The sequence below is a fragment of the Dermochelys coriacea genome, chromosome 3 (assembly GCF_009764565.3).
Source record: "Dermochelys coriacea isolate rDerCor1 chromosome 3, rDerCor1.pri.v4, whole genome shotgun sequence".
NCBI classification, from domain to species: Eukaryota; Metazoa; Chordata; order Testudines; family Dermochelyidae; genus Dermochelys; species Dermochelys coriacea.
This window is the reverse complement of record NC_050070.1, coordinates 28,629,607-28,657,212: the sequence shown is the minus strand read 5'-3', so window position 1 is coordinate 28,657,212 and position 27,606 is coordinate 28,629,607. Positions and strand designations below refer to the sequence as shown.

General features: G+C 40.0%; 1 long non-coding RNA gene across 3 annotated transcripts in view; it reads left to right on the top strand.

Moving 5' to 3' along the window:
• LOC119853838 overlaps positions 1 to 27,606 on the top strand; it is a 37,791-nt gene that overhangs the window by 2,102 nt on the left and 8,083 nt on the right. Inside the window, exons 1-3 of one of the 3 annotated variants that reach the window (XR_005292241.2) lie at positions 1,557 to 1,660; positions 22,917 to 22,984; positions 25,381 to 25,509. This is a non-coding gene — a long non-coding RNA (uncharacterized LOC119853838). Of the gene's footprint in view, positions 1 to 1,556; positions 1,661 to 22,916; positions 22,985 to 25,380; positions 25,531 to 27,606 lie in introns of those variants that run through there. The other 2 variants (XR_006280434.1, XR_006280435.1) reach the window with 2 other exon arrangements.

Genomic DNA, 27,606 nt, shown 5'->3' with positions numbered 1-27,606 from the left:
ATAGTGAACAATAAAAATCAGTTCAGCCCACTGTTATCAAGAGCCAAATACTAATGACTTTATAGTAAGATGAAACCTGTGTTAAGTAAATATGACCTAATATTGATCTCACTATATCTTTCCACTAAATGTCTCCTTAATATTATGCTTCTCCATGAATGCACTTTATAAGCAGGAAGCATGAGGATTGCCTTCCATCCTCCGCCAGTGCATCCTGGCAGCTGGACATAATTTGGCTACAAGTGCTGGGAAGCAGAAGGCGAATAGGTGGCTAACAGGCCTAGCAGCTCCAGAGGGTTGCGCAAGCCCTACCTACCTTCATGTGAAGATGGCAGTACCGGGGACAGCACTGGCTTAGCCTGTGGAACAGGTGCCTCAAAGAGTGGCCCTCCCCATGCACCTTCCAGGTATCTGTAGGTGAAAGGTATAATACCTCCAGGCATCAGCACTCAGGTTGTGTGCTTCCTAACCTTCTCAGACTGGGCATAGGCTTATAAGCACCATAACTGAGCCCTTAATCTTAGAAAGGGGTAGCATATTAATTATGTGAGTTAATAGGGAGATTCACCTGACACATTTCAGAGTGGTAGCTATGTTAGTCGGTATCAGCAAAAACAATGAGGAATACATGTCACCTTATAGACTAGCAAATTTATTTGCGCATAAGCTTTTGTGGGCTAAACCCCACTTCATCAGATGCATGGAGTGGAAAATACAGTAGGAAGATGTATATATCAGTATGTGAAAAGATGGGAGTTGCCTTAACCAGTGTGGGGGGTCAAGACAAATCAAATAAGTGGGCCCACTGGGTAAGGCAACTCTCGACCTTCCCCCCCCCCCCCCCGCCACTGGGTAAGGGAACTCCCATCTTTTCATGTACTGCTCTATATATCTTCCCACTGTATTTTCCACTCCATGCATCTGATGAAGTGGGCTTTAGCCCCCAAAAGCTTATGCCCAGATAAATTTGTTAGTATATATATGTGCTCCTCATTGTTTTCACCTGACACAGGAAGCTGCCAGATTTCTGAATGAATCAGATTCCTTAGAAACAAGGGTCCTGATTCTGACCTTCCCTTACACCACTGTAAAAAGAAAAGGAGTACTTGTGGCACCTTAGAGACTAACAAATTTATTTGAGCATAAACTTTCGTGAGCTAGAGCTCACTTCATCAGATGCATTCGATGAAGTGAGCTGTAGCTCACGAAAGCTTATGCTCAAATAAATTTTAGTCTCTAAGGTGCCACAAGTACTCCTTTTTCTTTTTGCGAATACAGACTAACATGGCTGCTACTCTGAAACCTGTCATTACACCACTGTGAATCCAGAGTGATTCCAGTTAAATTTCTCTGGATTTACACCAGCGTCACTGAGGTTGGATATGTAGTTAGTACCTTTTACACTGTTTATGCAGCTCTTGTGCTAAACATAAGGATAAAGGGGCAAGATAGACAGATAATCAGTGAAGAAACTCTGCCTGCCCATTTGTCTGAACTCATTTATACTAATTGCTTCAATGTTGACTTATTTTTAATGTAAAATCTGCCCAGCCCAGGCTCTGATGGCATGGACAACAATGGGGGAAATCACAGAAATTTGTAACTAATAAAGAGAAGAACCAAAAGAAGCTCTCAAGAGAAGAGAAACAATTTCATCTGGGTAAGAAATTTGGCCTTCCACTGGATCCTGAAAGTCAACAAACTTGGGCTTTGTTGGAGCAATGGGGGAAGCAAGTTACAGAGACAAGGACTCTCCACTGAGAGTGTCCTGCCTCGGTAAGGTATCAGTTACAGACTAGGCACTAACACCACATTTGAAATATTTTACCTATATATAAACCTAGGGACTATTAGGTGGAGCAACCCAGCTGGTGTCCCTGGAAGAGAGTGGAAAAAGTGAGATCTCAAGTATTAGGTTGAACTGAGAGGCAGGCTCTAAGGGGATGTCTACACTGCAAATAGACGCCTGCAACTGGCGCAATGTCTGACTCAGGTTTGCGGAGCTCAGACTAAGGGGCTGTTTAATTATGGGGTATAGATATTTGGGCCCCAGCCCAAGCTCTTGAATCCTCCCACCTTGCACGGTCCTAGAACCTGGACTCCTGCCTGAACCTGCCTGTCTACACTGCAATTAAAGGGGCCCTTAGCCCAAGCCTCTTAGAACAAGTCAGCTGGCACAGACCAGCCAGGGGTTTTTAATTGCAGTGTAGACATCCCTGTAGATACTAGGGACCCTGGCTTTACTGAATACCTTGAATTGACTGCAGAGCTAAACTGGAAATCAGTGTTGTTTGTGGAGCAAAGGTATAAGAGCACTGGTGGCCAGCTGCATTCTGTAAGTGCTGATATTCTTGTATGATACTGTAGTCCCAATTAGAGTACAGAGCAGCAATACAGTCTACGTGAACACTTTATATGTTCTCTATCTCTCATTTATGCTTTCATCTCTTTCTTTAAACAATTTACTAGCATGAACAGTTTTTATATCATTCCTCTCCATCAAGCCCCTTCGTGCAACTGATGCTTCTATTTAATTTCGTCAAAGTCATGTGTGGTAAGAATATACCCCACCTATTGGCCTACTTTATAAACAAAGCTTTCCTCCTTCTATATTAGACAGACAAAGCAACATAGGGTTAAAAACAGAGGAAAATCAACATATGACAAAGAAAATAAGAAAACTGCTACAGATTCTTAAAATGTGTGCTCATTCTAATTGCCCTACAGTGCAGTGTGGTCCAGTAGAAAGGTCACTGGAGTAGGAGTCAGGCAACCTGGTTCTATTCTCAGTGCTGCTTCTTTTTCATTGTGTGACTGTAGGTGTCACCTAAGCTCTCTGGCCTCAGTTTCCCTGACTGTAAAATGCTGATGATACTTCTTTGTAAAACACTGCAGTTCTAAAATGAAAAGTCCTATGGCTTGTCCCAGTATACTAGGTACGGTGCGTTCTACAAACTAGTTACCCTTCCTTTGATTCATATTCTAATCCTTCTGGTGGTACATCTTACTATACTATTGACTTTGATGATATTTTGCTTATGATTTCAGGATTTTTTTTTTCTAAAATTACTACTAAAATCTTTTCCTTAGTCAAATCATCCTTGGGTAATCCTTTAAATTCATTTTCCATCGTTACTCAAGAAATAAGGTACTGCTCAATGTATGTCTAGTAAATCAAAGTTACTGCCAAAATGGTAAAGGTAGTACACAGTGGGCCACAGTTATTTCATGGACTTGGACTTTTTTTTTTAAATATGTACACAAGAAACTAAATTTGAGACCCTAAATGGAAATCTTATAAATTATCTCACTTCCTTAGAAACTGGTGACCTTTTTCTTACTATCAGCTGTGTTGTCTGTTTGCCAGACATTGACATTCTTAGCACCCTTCAGGGTATTATTTTTACAGTGATTGCCCACTTAACACTGCAAACATCACATTTTTCTAAATCTTCTTATTATAAATTCTCTTTTCCTCCCTCTTGTTAATTATTCATCTATAACTCTACTGAGAGGAGCACAAATAAATGCAGTCTTTCCAGGAATGCTGAAATGCCTTGTGTGTTAAAAGGTTAATCTCAGAACAGTGGATGTAATGGAAACTCAAGCGTCATTCTTTGAGATAGCTTATCATGCGGCTCAAAGGCAGTTAGGTCCTCAGATATTTATTTTGAAATGTAGCTGTTTTTGTGTGTGTGTGTGTATGTGTGGGGGGGGGGGGTTCAAAACTTAAAAATGTATTAGTACAACAGATCAGTAGTTTTTGTTTTAAAGAAAGCCAACCTATGCTAGACTGAGGTTAACATGAGTCATAGCCTATATAAGACAGATATATAGATAAAACTGACATTTCAAAGGGAGTTTTAGTTGGGCTTTCTCTTTTGTACAAAGAGTTTTGCAAGCAGTTCACCTGTGTCTGCAAACAACAGAATGGTGATGTGGAACAACTTAATTTGTGGATATAAACACAAATCAGGTACTTAAATGTTGAAATTTTACTTGGGTCTACAAATGACTGTGCATGCAAATTTCCAGGTCCAGGGCATACATATGATTTAAAAAAAAAAAACCCGGAGAACTGGAAAGATCACATTAACCTGAGGCTACGTGGTTTAAAATGGACTGTGAATTCAGAGGTGACGTGAATAGCGGTGTTGCATGTAGGTAAATCATAAGGCATGTGGGCCAGCTTAAAAGTCAGTCCCCTATGACATCAAAAGAACAAATATGGAACTCCTTGCCTGAGGAGCTTTTGAAGGCTAGGACAATAACAGGGTTTAAAAGAGAACTGGATAAATTCATGGAGGTTAAGTCCACTAATGGCTATTAGCCAGCATGGGTAAGGAATGGTGTCCCTAGCCTCTGTTTGTCAGAATGTGGTGAAGGAGAGAGATCACTAGATCATTACCTGTTAGGTGCCCCAGAGGGAGTGAACCTGGCATTGGCCACTGTCGGTAGACAGGATACTGGGCTGGATAGACCTTTGGTCTGACCCATTATGGCCATTTTTATGTTCTTAATGTCTGGAAGCTAAAACCAGACTCAAATTAGATATAAGGCTCAAATTTTTAACAATGAGGGTGACAAAACATTGTAAGAAACAACCAAGAGAAGGGGTAGATTTTCCATCTCTTGAAGTCTTCAAATCAAGACCTAGATGCCTTGTTGAAAGATACACTTTAATCACACACAAGTTATTGGGGCTCAATACGGAAGTAACTGGATGAAATTCTATGGCCTCTGTTATTCAAGATAACCTAATTGTTAGACCAAACACACCATATGAAGTAGGAATAGTCACCACAATCTAAACAGTCCACAATGAGTCATCCAAGCTATTCAGCAAATATTTTAGACTGGTGCATACATTCAAACAAATTGGGATTGGTGTGTGAACAATTTTAGAACTGAAAGAATGTACAACACCTGTTATGAATATTACTTGTGATTAACAATTTGATTAGCTCTAGGCAAATTTAACCTGACAGGGTCTCTGGGAGTACTCCATTCTGCTGGTAGAACATAGAGAATACCAGTGAAAATGCGGTAGGATCAGAGGCTAAAATAGGGAAAGAACAAGTTAAAAATTACTTAGACAAGTCTTCAAGTCTCCAGGGCCTGATGAAGTACATCAAAGAATACTCAAGGAGCTGACTGAGGAGATATCTGAGCCATTAGTGATTATTTTAGAAAAGTCATGGAAGAGATTACAGAGGAGTGGAAAGGGGCAAATATAGTGCCCATCTATAAAAAGGGAAATAAGCACAACCCAGGAAATTGCAGACCAGTCATCTTAACTTCAGTACCCAAAAAGATAATGGAGCAAATAATTAAGCAATCAATTTGCAAATACCTAGAAGATAATAAGGTGATAAGTAACAGCATGTATCTGTCAAGAACAAATCATGTCAATCCAATCTAATAGCTTTCTTTGTCAGGGTAACAAGCTTTGTGGATAGTGGGGAAGCAGTAGATGTGGCATACCTTGACTTTAATAAGACTTTTGATACTGTCTCACATGACCTTCTCATCAACATACGAGGGAAATACAAACTAGATGGAGCTACTATAAGGTGGGTGCAAAACTGGTTGGAAAATCCTTCCCAGAGAGTAGTTATCAGTGGTTCACAGTCAAACTGGAAGGGCATATCAAGTGAGGTCCCCCAGGGGTCAGTTCTGGGTCCAGTTCTGTTCAATACTTTCATCAATGATTTAGATAATGGCATGGAGAGTACACTTACATAATTTGCAGAGGATACCAAGCTGAGAGTGTTTGCAAGTGCTTTGGAGGATAGGATTAAAACTTGAAATGATCTTGACAAACTGGAGAAATGATCTGAAGTAAATAGGACAAATGCAAAGTACTACACTTAGGAAGGAACAATCAGTTACACACATGCAAAATGGGAAATGACTCCCAGAAGGAGTACTGCAGAAAGGGATCTGGTGGTCACAGTGGACCACAAGCTAAATATGAGTCAATAGTTTAACACTATATTGCAAAAAAAGCGAACGTCATCCTGGGATGTATTAGCAGGATTGTTGTAAGCTGGACCCAAGAAGTAATTCTTTCACTCTACTCCACACTGATTAGGTCTCAACTGGAGTATTGTGTCCAATTATGGGCACCACATTTCAGGAAAGATGTGGACAAATTGGAGAAAGTCCACAGAAGAGCAATAAAAATTATTAATGGTCTAGAAAACATGACCTATGGGGGAAGATTGGGGAAAAAACCTGGGTTTGTTTGTTTAATCTGGAGAAGAGAAGACAGAGGGGACATAACAGTTTTCAAGTACATAAAAGATTGTTACAAGGAGGAGGGAGAAAAATTGTTCTCCTTATCTCTGAAGATAGAACAAGAAACAATGGGCTTAAATTGCAGCAAGGGTGGTTTAGGTTGGACATTAGGAAAAACTTTGTAACTGTCAGGGTGGTTAAGCACCGAAATAAATTGCCTAGGGAGGTTGTGGAATCTTCATCACTGGGGATTTTTAAGAGCAGGTTAGGCAAACACCTGTCAGGGATGGTCTAGATAATACTTACTCCTTCAATGAGTGCAAAGGACTGGACTAGATGACCTCTCGAGATCCCTTCCAGTCCCACAATTCAGTGATTCTAAAAACTGGCAGAGAGCCCACAATTCTCCAGGTCATGTATTCTGGTTATATTTCTTAAAGTAATGGTAACACCCTAACAAAGTTTAGCAAACTGATATCCAACAGCACATTTGTTGGAACAGGGTAAGATAATAAAAGATTGTGCCATACAGTCTTATAGTGTATGTTTTGATCTGTGACTACAGCTTTCTATCTTTAACAATAATGCTGCATGGCAGAATAGACTAAATATTTTGGGCAGCTGCCCAAACTATATTTGTTATAGATAATCTACAATGCTGACTTAAATTTTTAGGATATTTGGGATGAATATATTTTATTTCACTTCACGTTTTGATGAACATAAAGATGGACCTGGGGGCATAGAATCAAAATACTCCACGTTGCACTCTTCCAGCTATAGGATAGTTGTAATAATAGGTCTCATTGTCTGAGGTACTGGGCATCCTCAAGTCCCTTAATGCACCATTAATAAAAGCCAGAGAAGCTGTCCTTTGTATGATTTTCAGAAAGTCAATATCTTTCAGGCTTTTGTGAGATGACAAAAATTCAATATCCACATAAGCTGTTAATGTAATAGTTTAATTTAGAAATTATCAAACTAAAGGCACTTATCAGAAGAATGAAAGGAGACAATAATTACAGAGGTGTCATGAGTAGATTGTGCATCTTTCATAAGATGTTCCATTGGAAATAATGGTTGGGGTAGCGGTGACCCAGACTGAAATGCTTTAATTACACAATCTGATCACATAATGACTTAATTAACTTACTGTAGATCAAAACCAGAACAAAAATTATCCCTCTAAGAAACTACCCTTATTAGATGTAAACTCGCTCCCCCTCCACCAACTTCTGTTCATTTGTTGGAATTATACTTGCAAAGGCTGCTACAGGAAATTGCTTAGGGTGAACTTGTATGACATAAGAATGTTCTTCACCTGAGATCAGAGAAGGCAAACAGTGCCAAAGTGACCATAGTGTTTCTGTGAAATGGCAGCCTTTACATGCAGTTTTACTTTTGCTCTACATTTTGGCATGTCATTGTCTGCCACTCCCTAAAAAGTATGGTCTAAATTATGGCTCTCCGGATACTCTTCAGTGGAAGCACCAGGAAACACTGTCACAAGGGGTCAGACTTTGAAAGGTATTAATCTTTAAAAATTAGGTATTAACCTGATTTCAGTTGGAGTTGGGTGCCTAGGCACTTTTGAAAATCTGACTAGGGGCCTCGCTGCACCTTTAGGCACCTAAATATCTTTAAAAGTCTGACCATGAGCTCTAGGACCTCTGAGGAAGTGTGGACCAGTTATTAGTGTCCAAGGACACATGGCCATATTCTGGCCAGCCGTTCACTGGATACACAGAGGAGGAGAGGGCTCAATTTGCTTCCCTCGCTCCCTTGTGTCACTCTGCAGGGACTGACCAGATGTTGTAGAGAGTAGTCTATTCTCGGTTCCCTCTTACTCCTAAATTGCCTGAAAAGGAGCCGGTGGGGAGGAAAGATCCATGGCTCCACAACCCTCTCCATCATTGGCCAGCAGAGACGGGGAGTAGCGGGGTGTAACTGCTGTCCTGGTCTGCATTGCCTAAGCACGAGGAATTCCTGACTTGGAGTCTCCAGGAGGAGCTGTTTCTGCTGCAGAGCCCTTTCACAACTCCTCTACAGTTCCTGCTGACAGCTGGGGGCACAAAGTAGCACTTCAGAGCTTGCAGCATGCACTCCTAGTGCCTTCCTTTGGAAAACCTAGTACTGCTCTCGGCACTAGCCTGGAATTAAGAGTCTTGAACTAAGTTAGATTCTTATACCACCCTCATCACCACAGTTTCTAAACACCTTCCACTAGTGCATAAAGTGATGTGACTGCCATTTTCCTCCATTTCTCTCACTGTTTTGTATTATTTTCTTTGTTTGTAAGCTACTATGTCGTGTTCTGGCTGAAAGCAAGCTCAAAGAAGCATACCTTGCACTTGCACAGCTGTGCGTCTTGTGGCTTTGTGCAGAGGCCTGAAGAGAAGGTTTCTAGCACCCTCTCCCCAAACCCCTTGAATATCTTCACAGGACCAGCCAATAAGCTAGCCTTAAAAAATGAAAGGAGTCAAATGTTGCATATGTTACTATCCCTAATTTAAAACAGGCTAGTCAGCAGTTGTACAATAGGCTTACTAGATTCTGTCCACGTTAATCCTCTATTGAGTGCCAAATATAAGCGAGCTTCTTTTCTTCCTTCCCCCCAGCTGTTTGGTGTCTTGCTAAACTGCTCTACAAGGACAAATTCTTTTTGTCAATCAGACCTACAAGGTTGCTAAGTACATGCAAGGATAAAGATACATTTTGGGTAGTTACCCAATACTTGTTTTGCACAGTCTGCTGTTGAAAACAAAATTGCATCACAGTGGGTGATTTTGCAATACATGGAAGAAACCTAAAATCTGAAGTTAAACAAGTTCAGCCTTAGGTATATGATTTGTAATTATTTAGTTGTAGAAAAATGGGAAACACTAAAATGTTCCATGTATAAAACAGGTGAATAAAGATAGTAAAACTACATGTAAAGAAAAGTTCATGCATTTTAATACTCAGTTTGGAACTTGTACCTCATTTGGGGATAAAGGCTAATTTGAGTCCACTGAATGTCCTAAAATGTTTGGATCGAACAATTTCTTCAACGCTCTGGCACCCCAGTGAAAATTCAAGGTAACACTAATGAAGACAATGGAGTTACACAGGATTTAGGACCAATCCAAAACCCATTAATTTCAAAGGGAGTCCTTCCATTGACTTCCACGGATTTTGGATCAGGCCTCTATATCAGACTTGGCCATGGGGATATGGATGGCATATAGCATTTGCCTTTAACACTCCCAAGTGTCACAGAAAATGCATATACAAGTTATTAGAAGGGTCTTTTTCAAAAATCATATATGAACATGGAGTTCAAGTATAAGAGTAAATCTGTGCACTTTAAGAAATTTGTGAAATTGCAGTTCAGGAAAGTGAACTGAGAAAGTAGTACAGAATCTGCTTCATAAAACAAAAGGAAAAATGCATGGTTTTATCAATTAAGAACAACCCAAAAAGTTGACAAGTTATACTAGCCTGAGGCAGTTCTAACTTCTGCATAATTGGCACTTGTATGACAGGTAACCCAAACTTTCACTAATCTTAGCAGTATTGCATAATATAGGTTCTATTTTCACAATGAATTGCTCTTTAACTATTTCCCCAAACTACATTGAATATACACTTTTAAGAGATTTATGCATGCAGGCTTTAAACATTGAATTATTCTAAATTTTATTGGCTTACTCATATGTGCTGTAAACCAAGCTGAATTGGCATTAGCCAGTGAATCAAATTTTAGAACCCTGAAACAGTCAAAGCTGTAGAGCTCACTATCATGATTCACACAGTAAACCATTAAAATCCTGAAACCACATTCTTGTAACAATGATTGTAACAACAGGCTGGCAAAATATTCAAACCAATGTAGTTTCCTTTTCAATCAGAAGATTATAGACATTTTGGCCTTTCTTAATAGTGCACCTTACAAATCATAATCGGAGAATTTAAAAAAATCACAGGAGTCTGTTACAGTCATAGAAATTGCTTGTTGCTAGTGTTGGGCTTGTAACTAGTAAGGTAGGGTGAAAACTGGAAATACAAAAGTCAATGAATATTCACTAGAATTTTTAATTTAATTTGCTTCAGCCATGTTTGCATTTGCTTTCAGTTAATTTTTACATGACAGGGTTTACTATCATGCATCCAATAAACAAATATTAAGTTGATATACTTGAAAATATTCAGTGTATTTAACATTAAATAAGGTAATGCAAGCATTTACAATAGTAGCCTGATTATGAGTTACACTCATCCAATCAGGAAAATGATACAATATCATGTGACTTTTATGACTTGTCACAGCCAGGTAACACAACTCAAATAGCAAGTCAAAGCACATTAACTTTGTAAATAAACAAATACACAATTTCTTAAAAACTGTGATCCACTCACTGATATTTTGCAAACAACCCCCCGCTCACCTTCTAATAAAGTATTTACTACTGAAGTGTAAATATCAAAATGATAAAAACAATTTTAAAAGGACAAAAGTAGCATGAATATTTAGTTTTGTATCTAGTAAAACATCCTGCGAAATGTCTGTGAAATTCTCTGGGAATAAAATACATATAGTCCACATAAACACTGCATAATGATCAGCTACAATGTAAGTGGGGGGGGGGAAATAGAACAGAAGATGAGTAAATTAACTAGTTCAGGACTCAGTCAGACTTTAAATCTAGCAGTTGTAAATGTAAAGAAAATATCAAATGCTAGTGCCACCTATTGTTGAGAATGGAGAACTAGAACTAGAATAACTATTATTATTGTTGGTAATTTGCATAATTCCAAAGAATGGTATAATGGGAAATAACTGGTAATGTTTGACTGCTTGTTACATATCTAATGCTAAAGTGTTATGGATGTCATTTTGTACTTGGTTATTTAAGCTCTGATTTTGCAAAGACTTATGCTAGTGCTTAATGCTGACCTCAATGGGACTACTCACTTGCTTAAGATTAAGCACATGCTTAAGTGTTTGGGCCAAAGTCTCTGATCCTGCAAAGTGTTACTAGATAAAATTAACTGCAACATCCAAAGCACTGGAAAGAGATGACTGGGAGCTCAGAGTTCAGGAATGTGGGTAGGGATGGGTTGGTGGATGAATGACTACACGGTTCCATTTCAACCCCATTGTGTGGAAAAAGCTGTGCACCAACTTCATGATTTAAAGCAGTTTTGAAGGTGAAGTCTACATTGGGAATGGTGAAAGACAGAGCTGCCATTCACGATCCTGGAGTGGAGGATTCTGTTATCTGCAATCAAAACTGCATACCCCTATTTACTCAGAATATGACCTGGATAGATGGTTACACTGCTCCTGCCTCATTCTGTAGCATTCTCCATAGTGATTGCAGTGGGTATATACTAAAGTGTGCACCACTTTTCATGGATAATCTGGGGATTTAGGTCTGTAAATTATAGAAGGTAGGAAACATATACTGAATACAGATCTGGATTGGGATTCAGAATGAACAACTTTAAAGTTTAGGATCTGGGATCTGCTCCCTCTCCTCAAGAGAGCTGGCTTATATGAGCCTCTGCACCTTGCCAGTGCAAGCTTTGGGTCAGCAATAAAGATTGGGATATTTGCAAAAATTATTTCAAATACTCCCGAAGTTTGGTTTCCAGGTTTTCATTTGGATCCATTTCTTGCTCTACATATCATTGTTTGATACTCAGGTGAAATAGCAAATTTTTATGCAGGGTTCCCACCACTCCCTCTGGGCATTTTTTTTCTGTCTTTCACATCTCCAAATGTCCTAGAGGATCAGTGATGAACACAAAATTCTTTGCTGAGTATTAGCCAATGAGCAAGTAGTAACAGGCATTTTAAATCATAATTTGCTGAAAGCTCCTCTTAGCTTAGCTGTTGGAGTAATTCAACATATCTAGTTCACTGTGGTAAGATATTGACAATTTCTTCTGCAGGTCACATTTATCACAGGTAATTGTCTATTCCAGGCATGTATAAATCTTGCTCAAACAAATATGAATGAGATAATCGAATGGAGTGGAGGATGGGTTAGTGGTTAAGACACCTAGAGAGGATTCAATTCCTGCCTCTCAGACTTTCTGTACGTCTTTGGGGCAGTCACATAGTCTGTCTGTACCTCAGTTCTCCATGTGTAAAACAGGGATGGCACTTTCTTTCTCCCAACCTTTGTCTTGTCTACTTAGAAAATGAACTCTTCAGGCAGGGACTGTTTCTTAGCTTGTTTTCATACAATGCCCAGCACAACAAGAGCCTGTGGTTATTTGGGCTTCTGAGCACCAATGGGGAACTGGATTAGATGATCCATATGGGTCTGTTACCACTTTATTCAATCTCAACTGCATTTGAACATCAGGGAGAACTTTTGTGCTGCAACATATATTAAGCCCTCAGCCTAAATGCCAGGATTTAGTGCTGACCTCTGGAATAGCCCAGGCAGTTTACACACTGTGTGGCTAATTATGCTACAGAGTCTGACAATGCTCACACTCCTGCTGCCACACAATGCTGCCTATAATTGCAGCATGAACCAGCCGCAGCAGTTGATGCTGTGAATGAAACGTATGATGGAGAAAAATGAAGTCTGAGCTGACAGGTGGCTAGCAAGGGAAAATTAAAATTACATTTGACAATGTTCAAAAATACCAACGCCTGGCTGGAGGATTATGTAGGGATAGTGAAATACTAAGGATCAGCTGATCCTTTCTTCTCCCTCTTGCCCAAATCTATCTTATCCTGGAATGTAATACTATGCATCTCAAGAAACCAATATACCATTGAACTATGAATCCAAATGGCAACATCAGCTGCAGGAAACAGCAGCCAGGGCCAGTTCTACCATCACAACAGAACACCAGTTGCCTGAAGCTGCAAAGTGCTTAGTGGCTGTTTATTGTGCAAATAGCCGTGGGCTGTGATGGGGGTATATTTCATAGTTTACCCACAGAGCAACAAAAACCCTAAAGCTAGCAACTGTGATAGTACAAGTAACAAGAAAATGTGTTAGATCTCCATTTACCAAAGTAGCAGAAATATTGCACGGGTTCTCTGTTGTGCAACAAGAATGCACAATACCACAGCAGGGCTCAAGGAAAGACATGGGGCTAGATTCACCCTGGATTTACACTAGCTTCTGTGGGCATAAACCCTCCAGGAGTACAATTGGTCGGAGAGAACTTACAATAGTAGGAAGTAGTGCAATCTTCCCGCTACCAGAGAGCCAACCCTAAATGTGCCTAGCCAAGATGGAGACATGTGCAGACCAGTCAGAAATTGGCTGAGTCAGCATATTTCCTCATCAGACTCCACAGTGGAAATTCCAGCTAGTCTCCCCCAAAAGCATCGTAGGGCACCATAAGCCCCTCTGGTGAAGGTGGGCATATTTTATTGAACTTAGCCATTTTCATTTTCACTAGGGAGCACATCCACTAATCAACAGCATATGAGAGTAACAGAGGAGTCTAACATCAGGAGGCAGAGATCAGCTTTAACGTAGATGCATGCTTGTGTTTGTAAACTAAATTCATTGGTTGTAGAAGAGCAGTGAGTGGGACAATAAATCCAAAGGACATGGGACACCCATGTCCAAGACCCATGCCTATAGGACACCCATGCCCCGTGTTCTGACTCAAGGGCATCATAGATGGTGGCTACCTGAACAGAGTCAGCACTTCATTGTACCAAGAGTCTACTGCTCATAAGAGATATGATAGTCTTGTGCAAATTCTATCATACACACGTTCTTCTGTCGCTCCCATTATTGTAGTACCTGTGTGTCTTCCAGTAGCCCATTAAGAAATATGACTAACATCCATAGTTCATTCTTTCTCTCATCCTCCGCCCCAGGAAGAGAATTTTGTGTGCAGGGGAATGTTTTGGTTTGGTAGGGTTTTGGAGATTTTTTTAAAAAAGATACACATTGCCCTGTGTTTATGTTAGAGAAGGCAGGTTGGGGAAGTGCACCTTACACTTGAAGAGGAAGGTGGTGAAGTTTGTGATTGTCCTTAGTTCCTGTGGGAGTTCACTCCAAGCCTTGGATCAGCCACCAAAAAAGTTGTTTCCCACACAGATGAGCTTTATTCTGGAGTCTTTCCTGGGATGAAACTCACACGCAAAATTAATGAGAGAAGTTAATCACATATGATCCCTGTTTTAAAGATGAGATTAAAGTTGGATCAATTTTCTGAGAGAATATTTTTTTGTCAGAAATGTCATTTCTTCACTATTGAAATGACCCATGGGAATATGCTGATTGTGGCTAAGCTTCCATCAGAAACATGCCTGGTTTCCTGCTAGCTTACCCAGCCAGCCAGCTCCATGGCTCCTCAGCTGCCCATTTGCATGAAAAATGTTGATGTCTTGAATGACACCTGGAGACATTAGTCCAAGTTGACACAGAAAGTCCATAGAAGAGCTGAAAATAGAACTTTATGTCTTCCCACTCCCAGTACTGTGTTTTAGGCACCCTGCATCCAACCACCCTCATAGGTCATTAAACTCTTGCATTTAAGAAAGGACACAGTAAGTAAACTTTTTCACCCTTTGTTGGTGCAAGATTGTTCACTACACTCAAATGCTTTTCCATTCTGCTACAAACTGACTTGAGTAATGGGGTTTCTACTACCTTCTTTGGGAGGCTATTCCAACTCTAACAGAGCTCACTGTTGGGAAAGGTTCCCTGTTCTTCAGCCTACATTTTCTTTTGCTCAGTTTCACCCCATTTGTCTGAATTAAGCCTCTCTACCTCCTTGGTATTTACACCTGCTACTTCACCCAACCTGTCTCTCTTTGTGCATCCTTTGTTCCTTTTTCTCACAAGCACTTCTATTTCTTGATGCCTCAGCCTCCTCTGTGATGCTTTGCTCCTTGCAACTTCCCTCTCCTCAGAGCCTACCTTGTCCCACATGCCCATGAAATAATGTTCTTTAAGCAATTTAAAAACACTTGTAACTTTGAAGACAAGCTGAAACCTTGAGCATGTTGTATCATGTAGGCAGCCCCATAACTTATTTTGTATACTCTTCCCTTTCTCGCCTTTTGCCCGTTATAAATTCCCATGACATCCTGTCTTGTAATGATCAGTTTAGATTGTAAGTCCTTTGGGGCACAGACTGCATCCTTACTCAAGGTGTCAGGAGTCATGCAGACATGGCATTATATACAAATGCTAAATCATAATGAAAAATACCTTCAGCAGTTTATAAAAGCCACATGTGTTTCTGATTGCAAAAACAGTTAAATGAGCTTACAAAACGCCTGACAGAAAATCTTTGGCTGTACTGTAGAACAACATATTGTACTTGGGAAAGGATCTGGACTGGAATAATCCACACAAGACTATTATGCTAGAATGACCAAATCCTCTTATTTTTGTCTTGTGTAGAAATGCTTGGATCCCAGTCAAACTTAAGCTATTTCACTTTATTCAGCCTACCCTGGTTATGTCAGAAGGCACCAGGCACTACATTGCTTCTGCTACTAAGCTGTCCCATGATCTTCAACTTTGGGTACCAAGTTATTGATAGATTACAATTTTCTTTGTTGAAATGCTGACTCTTGCTGTATGGCAGTGAGAATTGCATTAAGAAGCTGTTGGCTATGTTACATACCTGGGCCAGGCCCCCTGCTTGCATAAATTGGCAGAGATGTAGTTCTATCCTCTCTAGATACATATTCTATCTCAGGTACTTCTATGGCCTGCATAACCATGGTATCTGACAACTCACAGTCTTTAATGTATTTACCTCACAATACACGGTGAGGTAAGAAGAACTATAAATCCCCAGCTGCAGCAGAGAAGGACTTGAACCTAGGACTTCTAAGTTCTAACATAGCAGTTTAACCACTGGACTATCTGTCCTCAGGCAGCTAATGGAGCTATAGCAGTTTACCCTAATTAAGCCTCTGGCTCATTAAGTTAATTTTTATTAATTGATACATTGCAATGCCTTATTTGTGCATGGCAATCTAAAACATGCATAACACACTGAACAAAAACAAAATTCCTGTCCCCAGAAGCTTAGAATAAAAACCCCACAAACAGCTACAGTCAAAAAAGAGAGCGACATGTTAGCTTTGGTAAACTGAAAAGTTTGGGGATTGGAAGGTCTTTTCTCAGTTATAGCCTGCCCGCTTCTGCTACTGCTTATAAACAGGAAAGGTATACGATGTTCAAATAGTGACTCACTTGAATGGTTTATCAGAGCTTGGAAACAGTCACCTCCTTTTCAACTAAACAAATCTGTGCATTATGATTCATCATGATTGCTCATTAATGTAAGAGACTTTGTACTGTATCGCCAAGGTGATTTATTTACACTTCATTTTATTAATGCCAGTACTTACCATTTACAGAGCTCTTATTATCCAGAGATCTCAAATGCATGTTACAAGGATATCCGATTATCTGTGTGTTACTAATGAGGAATTGAGGGACAAAGAGGTTAAGTGACTTGTCCAAGGTTACACAGGTAGTCAGTGGCAGAGCTAGGAATGTAACTCCGCTTTACTGACTCTCAGTCTGGTGCTGTAATATCTGGATCATGCTACCTCCTTTGCTGTTACATTATTTTGAATATTAAGCTCTATTTGCATTACTGTAGCACAGTAAAATCTCATTAAAGATAGTGAAAAAAAACAAGAAATTTGGTAGGTGAATGTTCCCAAGGTATTCTATTTTGCATCTCAGTCACCAATGTGAAAAAAATATCCTGAGAACTTAAGAGGAAGAGGACAATCTCTCTGCTCCAAATCCAGCTGTCCTTGCACAGTTATTATTCTGGTACTGAAGTCAATGTGAGAATGGCCAGAATAAGGACTGACAGATCCTTATATTAGCAATGAGAAGAAGGTCAGGGAAAGTATGGGACCCTTACTGGATGGGGGAGGCAACCTAGTGATAGATAATGTGGAAAAAGCTGAAGAACTCAATTTTTTTTGCCTTGGTCTTCACAGACAAAGTCAGCTTCCAGACTGCTGCACTGGGCAGCACAGTATGGGGAGGAGATAAGCAGCCCTCAGTGGTGAAAGAACAGGTTAAGGACTATTTAGAAAAGCTGGACATGCACAAGTCCATGGGTCCAGGTCTAATGCATCCGAGAGTGCTGAGGGAGTTGGCTGATGACATTGCAGAGCCATTGGCCATTATCTTTGAAGACTCGTGGCGATCGGGGGAAGTTGTCTGGGAAAAAGGCAAATATACTGTCCATTTTTTAAAAAAGGGAAAGAAGGAGAATCTGGGAAAATACAGATGGTCAGCCTCACCTCAGTCCCTGGAAAAATCATGGAGCAGGTCCTCAAGGAATCCTTTTTGAAGCACTTGGAGGAGAGGAAGGTGATCAGGAACAGTCAACATGGATTAACCAAAGGCAAGTCATGCCTGACCAAGCTGATTGCCTTCTATGATGAGATAACTGGCTCTGTGGATATGGGAAAAGTGGTGGACATGATATACCTTACTTTAGCAAAGCTTTTGATACGCTCTCCCACAATATTCTTGCCAGCAAGTTAAAATGGATTGGATGAGTGGACTCTAAAACTGGTTAGATCATCAGGGTCAATGGGTAGTGATCAAAGGCTCGATGTCTAGTTGGCAGCTGTATCAAGCAGAGTGCCCCAGGTGTTGATCCTGGAGCCGGTTTTGTTCAACATCTTCATTAATAATCTGGATGATGGGATTAAGTGCACCCTCAGCAAATTCGCAGATGACACTAAACTGGGGGGAAGAGGTAGATATGATGGAGGGTAGGGATAGGGTCCAGACCTAGACAAATTGACCTAGACAAATTGGAGGATTGGGCCAAAAGAAATCTGAGGAGGTACAACAAGGACAAGTGCAGAGTGAGGTGAGGACCAACTGGCTAAGCGGCAGTTCTGCAGAAAAGGACCTGGAGATTACAGTGGACGAGAAGATGGATATAAGTCAACAGTGTGCCCTTGTTGCCAAGAAGGCTAACAGCATACTGGGCTGCATTAGTAGGAGCACTGCCAGCAGATCAAGGAAAGTGATTATTCCCCTCTATTCAGCACTAGTGAGTCCACATCTGGAATATTGTGTCCAGTTTTGCCCCCTCTCCCACACTACAAAAAGGATGTGGACAAATTGGAGACAGTCCAGCAAAGGGCTTAAAAATGATTAGGGGGCTGGTTAGACATGCCAAACTCACACAAAAACCCCCAGACATTGGGCTTGTTTTTGGCTTAATTGGCTTGTGAGTTGCTTGTTGGCTAGGTTTTGGCTTGTAGCTGCTTGTAGCTTTGTTGCTTTTTTTTATCAGCTTCTGGCAAGCAGGGGCAAGGGGGGCGAAGCAGGGGTGAGAGAGTCGGGGCGCACAGCGAGCCCACCACAGTCCCAGACTGCATGCTGGGGGGATATAGTCATATAGAGTGTTGGGGTTCTTAGGGATTGGCTTGTTTTGGCCTCCTTTGAAATGGGATTAGCTTGATTTTTGGCTTATTATGAAAGTCAGGGTGCTTATTTACCGCATGAAAGTTGGCAACTGTGGAGCTGGGGTGCATGATTTACAAGGAAAATCTGAGGGAACTGGGGTTATTTAGCCTGCAGAAGAGAAGAATGAGGGGGAAATGATAGCAGCCTTCAACTACCTGAAGGGGGTTCCAAAGAGAATGGAGCTAGGCTGTTCTCAGTGGTGGCAGATGACCGAACAAGAAGCAATGGTCTCAAGTTGCAATGGGGGAGGTCTAGGTTGGATATTAGGAAAAACAATTTTACTAGGAGGGTGGTGAAGCACTGGAATGGGTTACCTAGGGAGGGAGGTAGTGGAATCTCCATCCTTAGAGGTTTTTAAGGCCCAGCTTCACAAAGCCCTGGCTGGGATGATTTAGTTGGGGTTGGTCCTGCTTTAAGCAAGGGGTTGGACTAGATGACCTCCTGAGGTCCCTTCCAACCCTAATCTTCTATGATTCTCTGATCTGCTCCCCTATGTCTAGGTTTAATCATTTTGCCTTTCTGCCACCGATCAGAAAAGTAGAATTTATGAACAAGAGCGAAGCACCTTCAAGGAGAATTGGGAGCAGATATGTCGTGCAGCTTCTGGATGGAAAGGGGGAGGGCTAAGTCCTTTGTTTAATTTATCTGCGATCTGATTATAATTCTGTACAGGATTCTACCTGTATATCTACCTTGATGATTCTCAGGAGAGTTTGGAAAATAAGATAAGGTGGCAAAAGTGAATCAGAGAATGGAAAGGAGAGCAGTCATAAGGGACAAGAGAGTTCGGAAGAATACAAGAGTGTTGAAAGAGCTCTGGGGGAGCTTCCAGCATTGCTGGGCTATATCCAGGGCTATGGGGCATTTCAAGGTGGAGGGCTGTGACAACATCAAAAAGGAACCTGGGGTAGCTGAAAGTTTCTGAATTTGCTGTGGGAATCTGGAATAAGCAAGGAAGGCACTGTAGAAAAAAAATCAAAGCAAGCATCACTGTGGATCACGGAGGGAAGATGGTCCAGTCAAAAAAGAACTGATGAAGAAACACTACTGAAGTCTCCAGATTTAGACCAAAAAATGAATCGGAGGATTTTTGGCCTGAAGTCAACCTTGATATTATTAAAAATTATTGCTTAGCCTTAAGAACCACTATCAATGAACTACATGAAACATAGATAAAGACTGCCCCTGCTGGAGGATTTTACAGTCTAAGGCTCTTGTACTGCAAACAGCTCCACAGAAGCAGGCAACAGTGCCCATGGGGAGGTCCATTGACTCCATCAGGGCAGTGGTCAGGCACAGTGGCCCATCCACGGGTAAGAGCTTGCAAAATCAGAGCATAGGAGACAGAGAGAAGACATGATACACTGGGAGAATCGTAAGCCCTTCGGGTTGCATCTGAAGCCTGTTGAATGGAATGGAAAAAACTCTCATTGACGTCAGTGGGCTTTAAATCAGGCTCTTAGATCCCAACGTGACAGATTCTTTGGAAATATGGCAGAACGATACCATAAATAGAGAAATAGATAGGAACAGCACAATCCTGGGGGCCTATGCAGCACCTGCTCATACTGCCTTGGGTTCTAACCAGAAGCTGTTAGTTTTCACTGAAGTCCTAGGTTTGCTGCATCTTGTAAGAATAGTAGAGCAATAATAAAACACAGGACTTTGCTTTCAGTTTCCACAGTGCCCCAAGTGGAAAGTTGAAAACCTACTGAAAGAGCATCACATGAACCATTATTAATAAATTATTCATTGAGTCACTAATTACAGCCACTCTCAAGAAGAATTCTTAAAATAAAAAATGCATTCTTTATTATGGCTTTATTCATGCTTTTCTGCATCGCAGTGCTTAGACTTTCTATTTTTAACATATTTTATTCATAGTATTTAAATGCAGGCAGGGCTTTTGTTCTCTGCTTTGTAAAGGGATTAAAAGATTGTTCCAGTATATATATATATATATATATATATATATATATATATATAATGTGTGTGTGTGTATATAATTTGAAGCTCACTTGAGAAATGATTATTCATTGACACAGAAAGACATTTCCTTTCCCCACCATCAGCTTATTTATAACTAGTATTTGTATGCCTAGGTTATATAAATGCAGTGCTTTGCCAAAAATATTAGCATGCAGCCTTTTCAGTCCTTGTATATAAATTGCTCGTGAGAGTGAAAATCCCAGGTTTTAGCAGAAAATTGCATTAATCCAGTGGCCTGTTTGCCATCTGTTCAATCATTATTTTCTGGACTGTAAAGTGGAAAATGTAGGATTTATAGAAACCACATGCAAAGATTCATGCTTATTTTTGCCAGGGCTTGCTGTCACAGCAGCCTTTAAAGCAGATATGGAAGCCACACAAAACTCAATTGCTCCACTGGTTGTTCCTGACAAAGATGTATAATCATGAAAAGTATGCTTTTGTATTATAAAATGTTCTGATAACTCAAAACAATTCAAGACGACTTTTATTTCCCAGTAGGATAGTCCTATTGAAATGGGTCATGTTATCTTTATGGAGACCTGAGGTAAGGAAGATCTTTTCAATTCAAAGGGACATAGAAAAGTTTAGTAAAAATTTTAAAATTGGGTGCTAATCTTGGTGTCTGGCCCATTCTGATATTTTCTCTTGCTTTAACCCAGTGTTTATGCACCAAAACAATTTAGAAATAAAATCAGTATTTACATAGGATTTATATGAATACGTTGTTACGGTTGTGTGTATAATCAGTTCAGACTATGCCTTAGAGATTCTTAGTGTGGAACAAAGAACAGAACATTTCAAATGAATGAAAAAGCCAGACATAACCATAATATTTAATCTTGTTTTCCAGAAGTGTTCAGTTAGCTGCAGGGTTAACAGACGTGATTTTCTTTCATGTGGTGCTAATACACAAAAAACTCAAACCCCACTGTTCTGTAATTTATTTCCATAGGTATTCTGCTGCACTGATTGCGCCTTTAGGCGGCAAGCTCTTTGAGACAGATTCTTATTTGTACAGCATATTTTAGCTGTTGTACAAGGATGTATGCATCCATGATATGATATGGCTGCCACATTTTGCAGATTAGGCAAATCAAGACACAGAGGTTAGAGCCAAAAGTTTCAAAGTTGGGTGCTTAAAATTGGGGACCTAAATAAGGGGCCTGATTTTCAGACGTGTTGAGAACAGATGTCTCCCACTGAGTTCAATGATGTTGCACAGGCTCTCGGGATAAAATTTGATCCCTTTACTATTTATATTAAAGTACCTCTTTGTTTTTTGTTTGGTTGTTTTTTGGGGGATGGGGGGGTTAACAAAAAGAAGTTGAGGCTGCCCATCACAGATGGCTGAGGAAGATACTACTCATTTCATGGAAAGACAAAACAAATGGGAGAGTAAGGAATCTGACAAAGCAGGGCATTAGGAAATATCAAAGAAAGAAGACTCGGGTGGTTGGAACATACACACTGTACAGAACATGGGAGACATGCTAAGCAAGCATTGAATTGAGTACCCAAGGGAGGAAAGGAAAAGTCAGGAAGGTCAAGGAAGAACTAGCAGAAAACAGTGATAGAGGGTATTGAATACACTGGCATCACTTGAGAAGAAGTACCACAGCTAGCAATAATAAATGGAGGAACTGTTCTATCTGATGTGTCAGTGGTACAGGAGGAACCGAGGTCTAAGGTAAGGATTACAGTAGCACCTAGAGGCCTGAATTGAGAACAGGGCCCCATTGTGCTAGATACTGTATATACAGTTAGCAAGAGAGAGTCTGAGATCTAAGGAGTTTACAGTGTATTTAGACCAAGAAATTAAAAGCATACCTACACAAGAACCTATCATAATCTGGCTCTTACCTATTTGTCTGAATAATACCTTGTGGCAGTGAGTTCCACAGTTCCTTTTCATTTACCAGTATTAAATCTATTGATTTTAATACTACAGCATGTCCCTATGTTTTTCATAGATATTAATTTTGTATTATAGGAAAGGGTAAACTGATTTACCATTCATTATTTAATATATCTCAGTCATGTCACCTCTTAGAACCTCTCCCCATATAGGAGTTTTTCATTCCTTTAACCATATGGTTGTCTCTCTCTGGACACTGTACATTTATGTCATATGCTTTTGGGCATCGGATGACCAAACACGAAGACTATTCCAGATGAGGTCATACCGATCAATAATATACTATTTTTTAGCATTATTCTCTTTCCCTTTCTCAACAGCTTGTTTGCTTATTGTCGATAGTTGGGCCGTGTGCTGAAACAGACTGGGAGAATCATATAAAGTGAGGGTATGTCAGATATATATATGAGATTATATACATTGTTGAGGCTATATTGTTGTTGTTCGCATTTATTATTTATATTATGCTAGTGCCTAGATACCGAGAATCAGGTCCTGTTATGCTAGGCATGAGCAGAATAAGAAACATTCCCTGACTCACCAAGCTTATAGTCTAAACAAATAAGGCAGAAAAAGGTAAGGGACAGGCATATAAACACATGAAGGGTGATGATTTGCAAGTGTTGTGTTCGTGCCACATTTGCGGGAGGGTGGAATGAAAAGGAAGAATGGGGCTGGAGGGTTTTGTTTTTATTTAATTCTTTGGGTGGGTTTTTCCAGCTAGAAAGTGCCAAATTCTCTTTATCTCTTTGCTTAGTTACATTTTAGTCATTTGGAAATTTTTGCCTTTCCAGAGGAAGTTTTTACTCATATGATCTAAGGCTTTTAGATAAAAGTGGTAACAGTACTGGCAGGACTTAAAAGTGGTAGAGCAGGAATGGTAGGATGTTCGCTTCTAACAGATGGATCCTGTCCCACAGTGATAGGGGAAGGTCTTGCCATTTGCCAACATCCAGATGCAGTTTTTGAAGTATGGGAACCTAGTTGTCTATGGGTCTGATTGTGCTTCTTTCTGGGTGACACCCATTGGAATACTGCAGAAGTGTTACAGGATAGAACTCCAGCACTGTTCTCATTAGTATGTCATCACATGGCTTTGCTATTGGATTTATTAATTATTTTTTTCCATTTAACTAGTTTTCATGGAGTTCAATATGACTAGATACAAGAACCACCAATATAGGACTCTCAATTTTTTTGATAGACTAGGATCAGAGCCAAACAAAAATGAAAGGAGGGCATAGATCCTCATACCCTCAGAGTGTCTAGATCAGCTATTTCTGGTATAATGCCATTATTATTATTGAACATTCATATATAACACCATGAGATTAAAATATACATTATCTCTGTCCCAACTGGATTACAATCTAAATTAGACATAGAATGTGAAAATGGGAAAAGAATAAAGAAATATCAATGAAAAAAGATAAAGAACTTCTGAAATTACTTCTGATGATTAGTTTTCTGCTTTTAGTGCTTCTAGTAGATAACCTTAGATTGAAAATAGCTGAGGTTGTATTGAACATAACAGAGAAATGTAGGATGAAAATTACAAATAAGCATAACCATACGGCAAACAAAGCTGAAAATACAAGGAAATATTAGACATGTATAGTTCATGACAATGGAGCTTCTTGGCATTTCATAAACTTTAGAAAATGATATTAAAAAGGGAGACAGTTCAAAGTTTGGGCCTACTGCTGACAACTCATTTTGGAGCACAGCACCTGATTTGATTTCCGGAAATAAGGGACTGCATTTACATGGTAGGTGGGTAGTAGAGTGGACTGTGTCATAAGAGCTGAGCTCTATTCTTGGCTGTGTGACCTTCTACAAGTCATTGTGATGCGCCCCAAGGCACCCAGGGGTGTGAAGCACCCTCATCACAACCTGTCCTTAGCATGAGGGAGTTTTGTCTGTTCCTGCTGTGGATCAATTCTCTGAAAACATCAGCCTCTGGCAATGCAAACAGTGCCTTCCAGATCCCAGCAGACCTCACTCTCTGTACAGGTTAGCAATAGGCACACACCAACCCGCATGTCCTCAGAGCAATTCCCCTAGTATCCAGACCCTTATGTACTGGACACTCACAGAATCTCCAGGTCTGCTGTCCCCAAAGGAACAGTACACACCAACCTGTAAGATTCAACTCAGGATCTCCACTTTAACACCACAGCACTGAGATATATTTAGAGTGAAAACAAGAATAAGTTTATTATCAAAGAACAGAGATTCAAGTGATAGCGAGTGAGAATATTGGAAACAAAAGATTACATATAAAAACAAAATCATAGAGACTATGAGAGACTAAACTTAACTAACAGGTTAACCTCCTATCTAAAGTAGCTTATCTCACCTAAAGTGCTCTCCACGTCTGGCTGAGATCCCTCTTTCATGAAGAAAGTTCACTGTCTGTTTACTTCCTAGGTGAAGGATGACAGGATATCTATTTTGTCCACCAAATATAATAGAGAAAACTTTCATGGCACCTCAAGATACAGTCCCCCCTCCTACTGCTGCTGTTTGCCTCTTCCTGTCACTTTTCTCTCTTTCACATTTTTACAATCCTCCATTAACATTCAGTTCAGACTGGTGATATTAAACCCATTGAAAACTATACAGTACTTTATTTACATGTAAACAGCCAGCTAGACAAACATTTCTTGTCTGACAGGAAATCTGTTTTTCACATTTGCTGATGACCAGTCCCTAGACACAAACCTTATAATTTCACTTTATATGCATAACTCCTTACACAACATCTGTGTATGTGTTTCACAGTGATACTGATGACCAGTTTGACACCAGCTGTCATTTGAGACCTCAGAAGACACTCTTTGGTGAATTAGAATGTATACACCAGACCCACGACATCTCTGTAACCCTGTTGCACCGTCTTGCCAGTTGACAGTAAGAGTTTCTTGTGGCACAGTTACGTAATCTCACTGTACCTAAGCTTCGCTATCTGTAAACCTGGGGATAATAATGCTTATTTGCCCACCTTTAAATGCTTCGAGATCCACAGTTGAGATGTGCTAAGTAATGTTATTGTTATTTCACACCCTTCAAAGACAAATGGATAACAAAACATCCTATCCTAGTAACTGCCAAGAAAAGCCTGTACAAGTCCATCTTATCTGAAGACATGACATTTCCTAAAGGAGCTGTTATGAGATTTTTATAACTTCAGAAAAATATCACCTCTGAAACATGATATTACTGGAAGTAATGATACATCATTAGTCAATCAGCAACAGCAGATATGTCACTTTTAATAGTACTGGTTCTGTGGTGGCACTTGCTCTTGTGTTACAATTCAAAACAAAGGCAAGTGTAGAAAGTTGAGTAGTGGGAGTGATGATAGTGATTCCAGTCCATGCAGTAAGAATAGTGCTATGTTTTCTGTCTATACAAGTTTGAACTTGACAAGAGGAATGGACTATTGACATGACACAATTAAGCACTGAAACTTATTAAAGCTTCACTAAAAGAACTCAGAGCTTCCATGGGCAGGTTAGTTTATGAAACTTCTGAGAAGGGGATAATAAGTCTTAAGTATATCTTGTTTAATTTGGCTATTTAAAATTGCTAACTCTTTCAAACATGGCTCCTTTTATAGGTGTCACATGGTAGAGCTGAATTATTCTTTTACTAGTGAAATATTTTGGATCAGATTCCATGTGCCCAAACTACTTTTTGGTTTCTAAACCCTGCCTGGATGCAAAGGGATAGATTAGATAACCCAGCAGAAATATTTTCCAGTGCAAATGATTCCTCCCACTCCATACACTGTGGACAATTTTTAAAAAGAACCTTCTGGCATATCTGACCATGTATGAAATGTGATTATTCTGTTTATAATGTGTGGCATACAGTATCTGTGCCAATAGTCCTTGTAATTAGATGATTCATTGGATTGCAAGTATGAAAAATCATTGACTTAATTCAAAGAAAAACATATGTGACCTTGAAAGACCTCAACATATATCCAATCACCAAAAGGCATCATTGTGCTAAAGAGCTGTTAAAATGACATCAAGAGCTATGCAAACAGCCTGGGTAAAGTAGAATGGGTGTGTAAATGATCCTTTTGTGCCTCTTTACCCCAATCCTGGAGCTGATTTTTTGCTGATACTCCCGATACTCTAGACAGATTTGAGCAGCTTTATGGATGATCTAAACTACACCAGTAGCCAATGGTCTCAAAGGGGTATTCTGTCAATCCGGGCTAACTGGGGCATAGGGATATCCTGAACATGCCCCTTTACCCTGAGCCATGCTTCCTATGCTGGGGTGGGGATTAAAAACGAGGGATAGTATAAGAGCCACTGCAGCAACTCTTGCTATCCTAGGATACCCTAGTGTAATGTTGGAGTGGGAGGGGAAGAGGAAGATCATCCACGTGCCATCTACCAGCCTTAGGGGAGTTTTATGCAGTGGAACCCTTACACAGCTGTTCTATTGGACATGAAAATCAGGACCCAGTAGTTCAGACAATGCTTATTTTATAATCTAGTCATAGGAAGATATCTTTAACATGGAAAAGATATCCAACCATATACTGTACTAAGGTGGGGAAAGTCTGCCAAATGAACTGAAGTAGTTCAATAGCTACACCATTGACTTTTTTTCCCATATACTGGCCCATAAGGTTGAGGGGAGATATGATTGTCCTCTATAAATATATCAGAGGGATAAATACAGGAGAGGGAGAGGAATTATTTAAGCTCAGCAACAATGTGGACACAAGAAAAATGGGTATAAACTGGCCACCAGGAAGTTTAGACTTGAAATTAGACAAAGGTTTCTAATCATCAGAGGAGTGAAGTTTTGGAATAGCCTTCCAAGGGAAGCAGTGGGGGCAAAAGATCTATCTGGCTTTAAGATTATACTCAATAAGTTTATGGAAGAGATGGTATGATGGGATAATGTGATTTTGGTAATTAATTGATCTTTAAATATTCAGGGTAAATAGGCCGAATCCCCTGAGATGAGATATTAGATGGA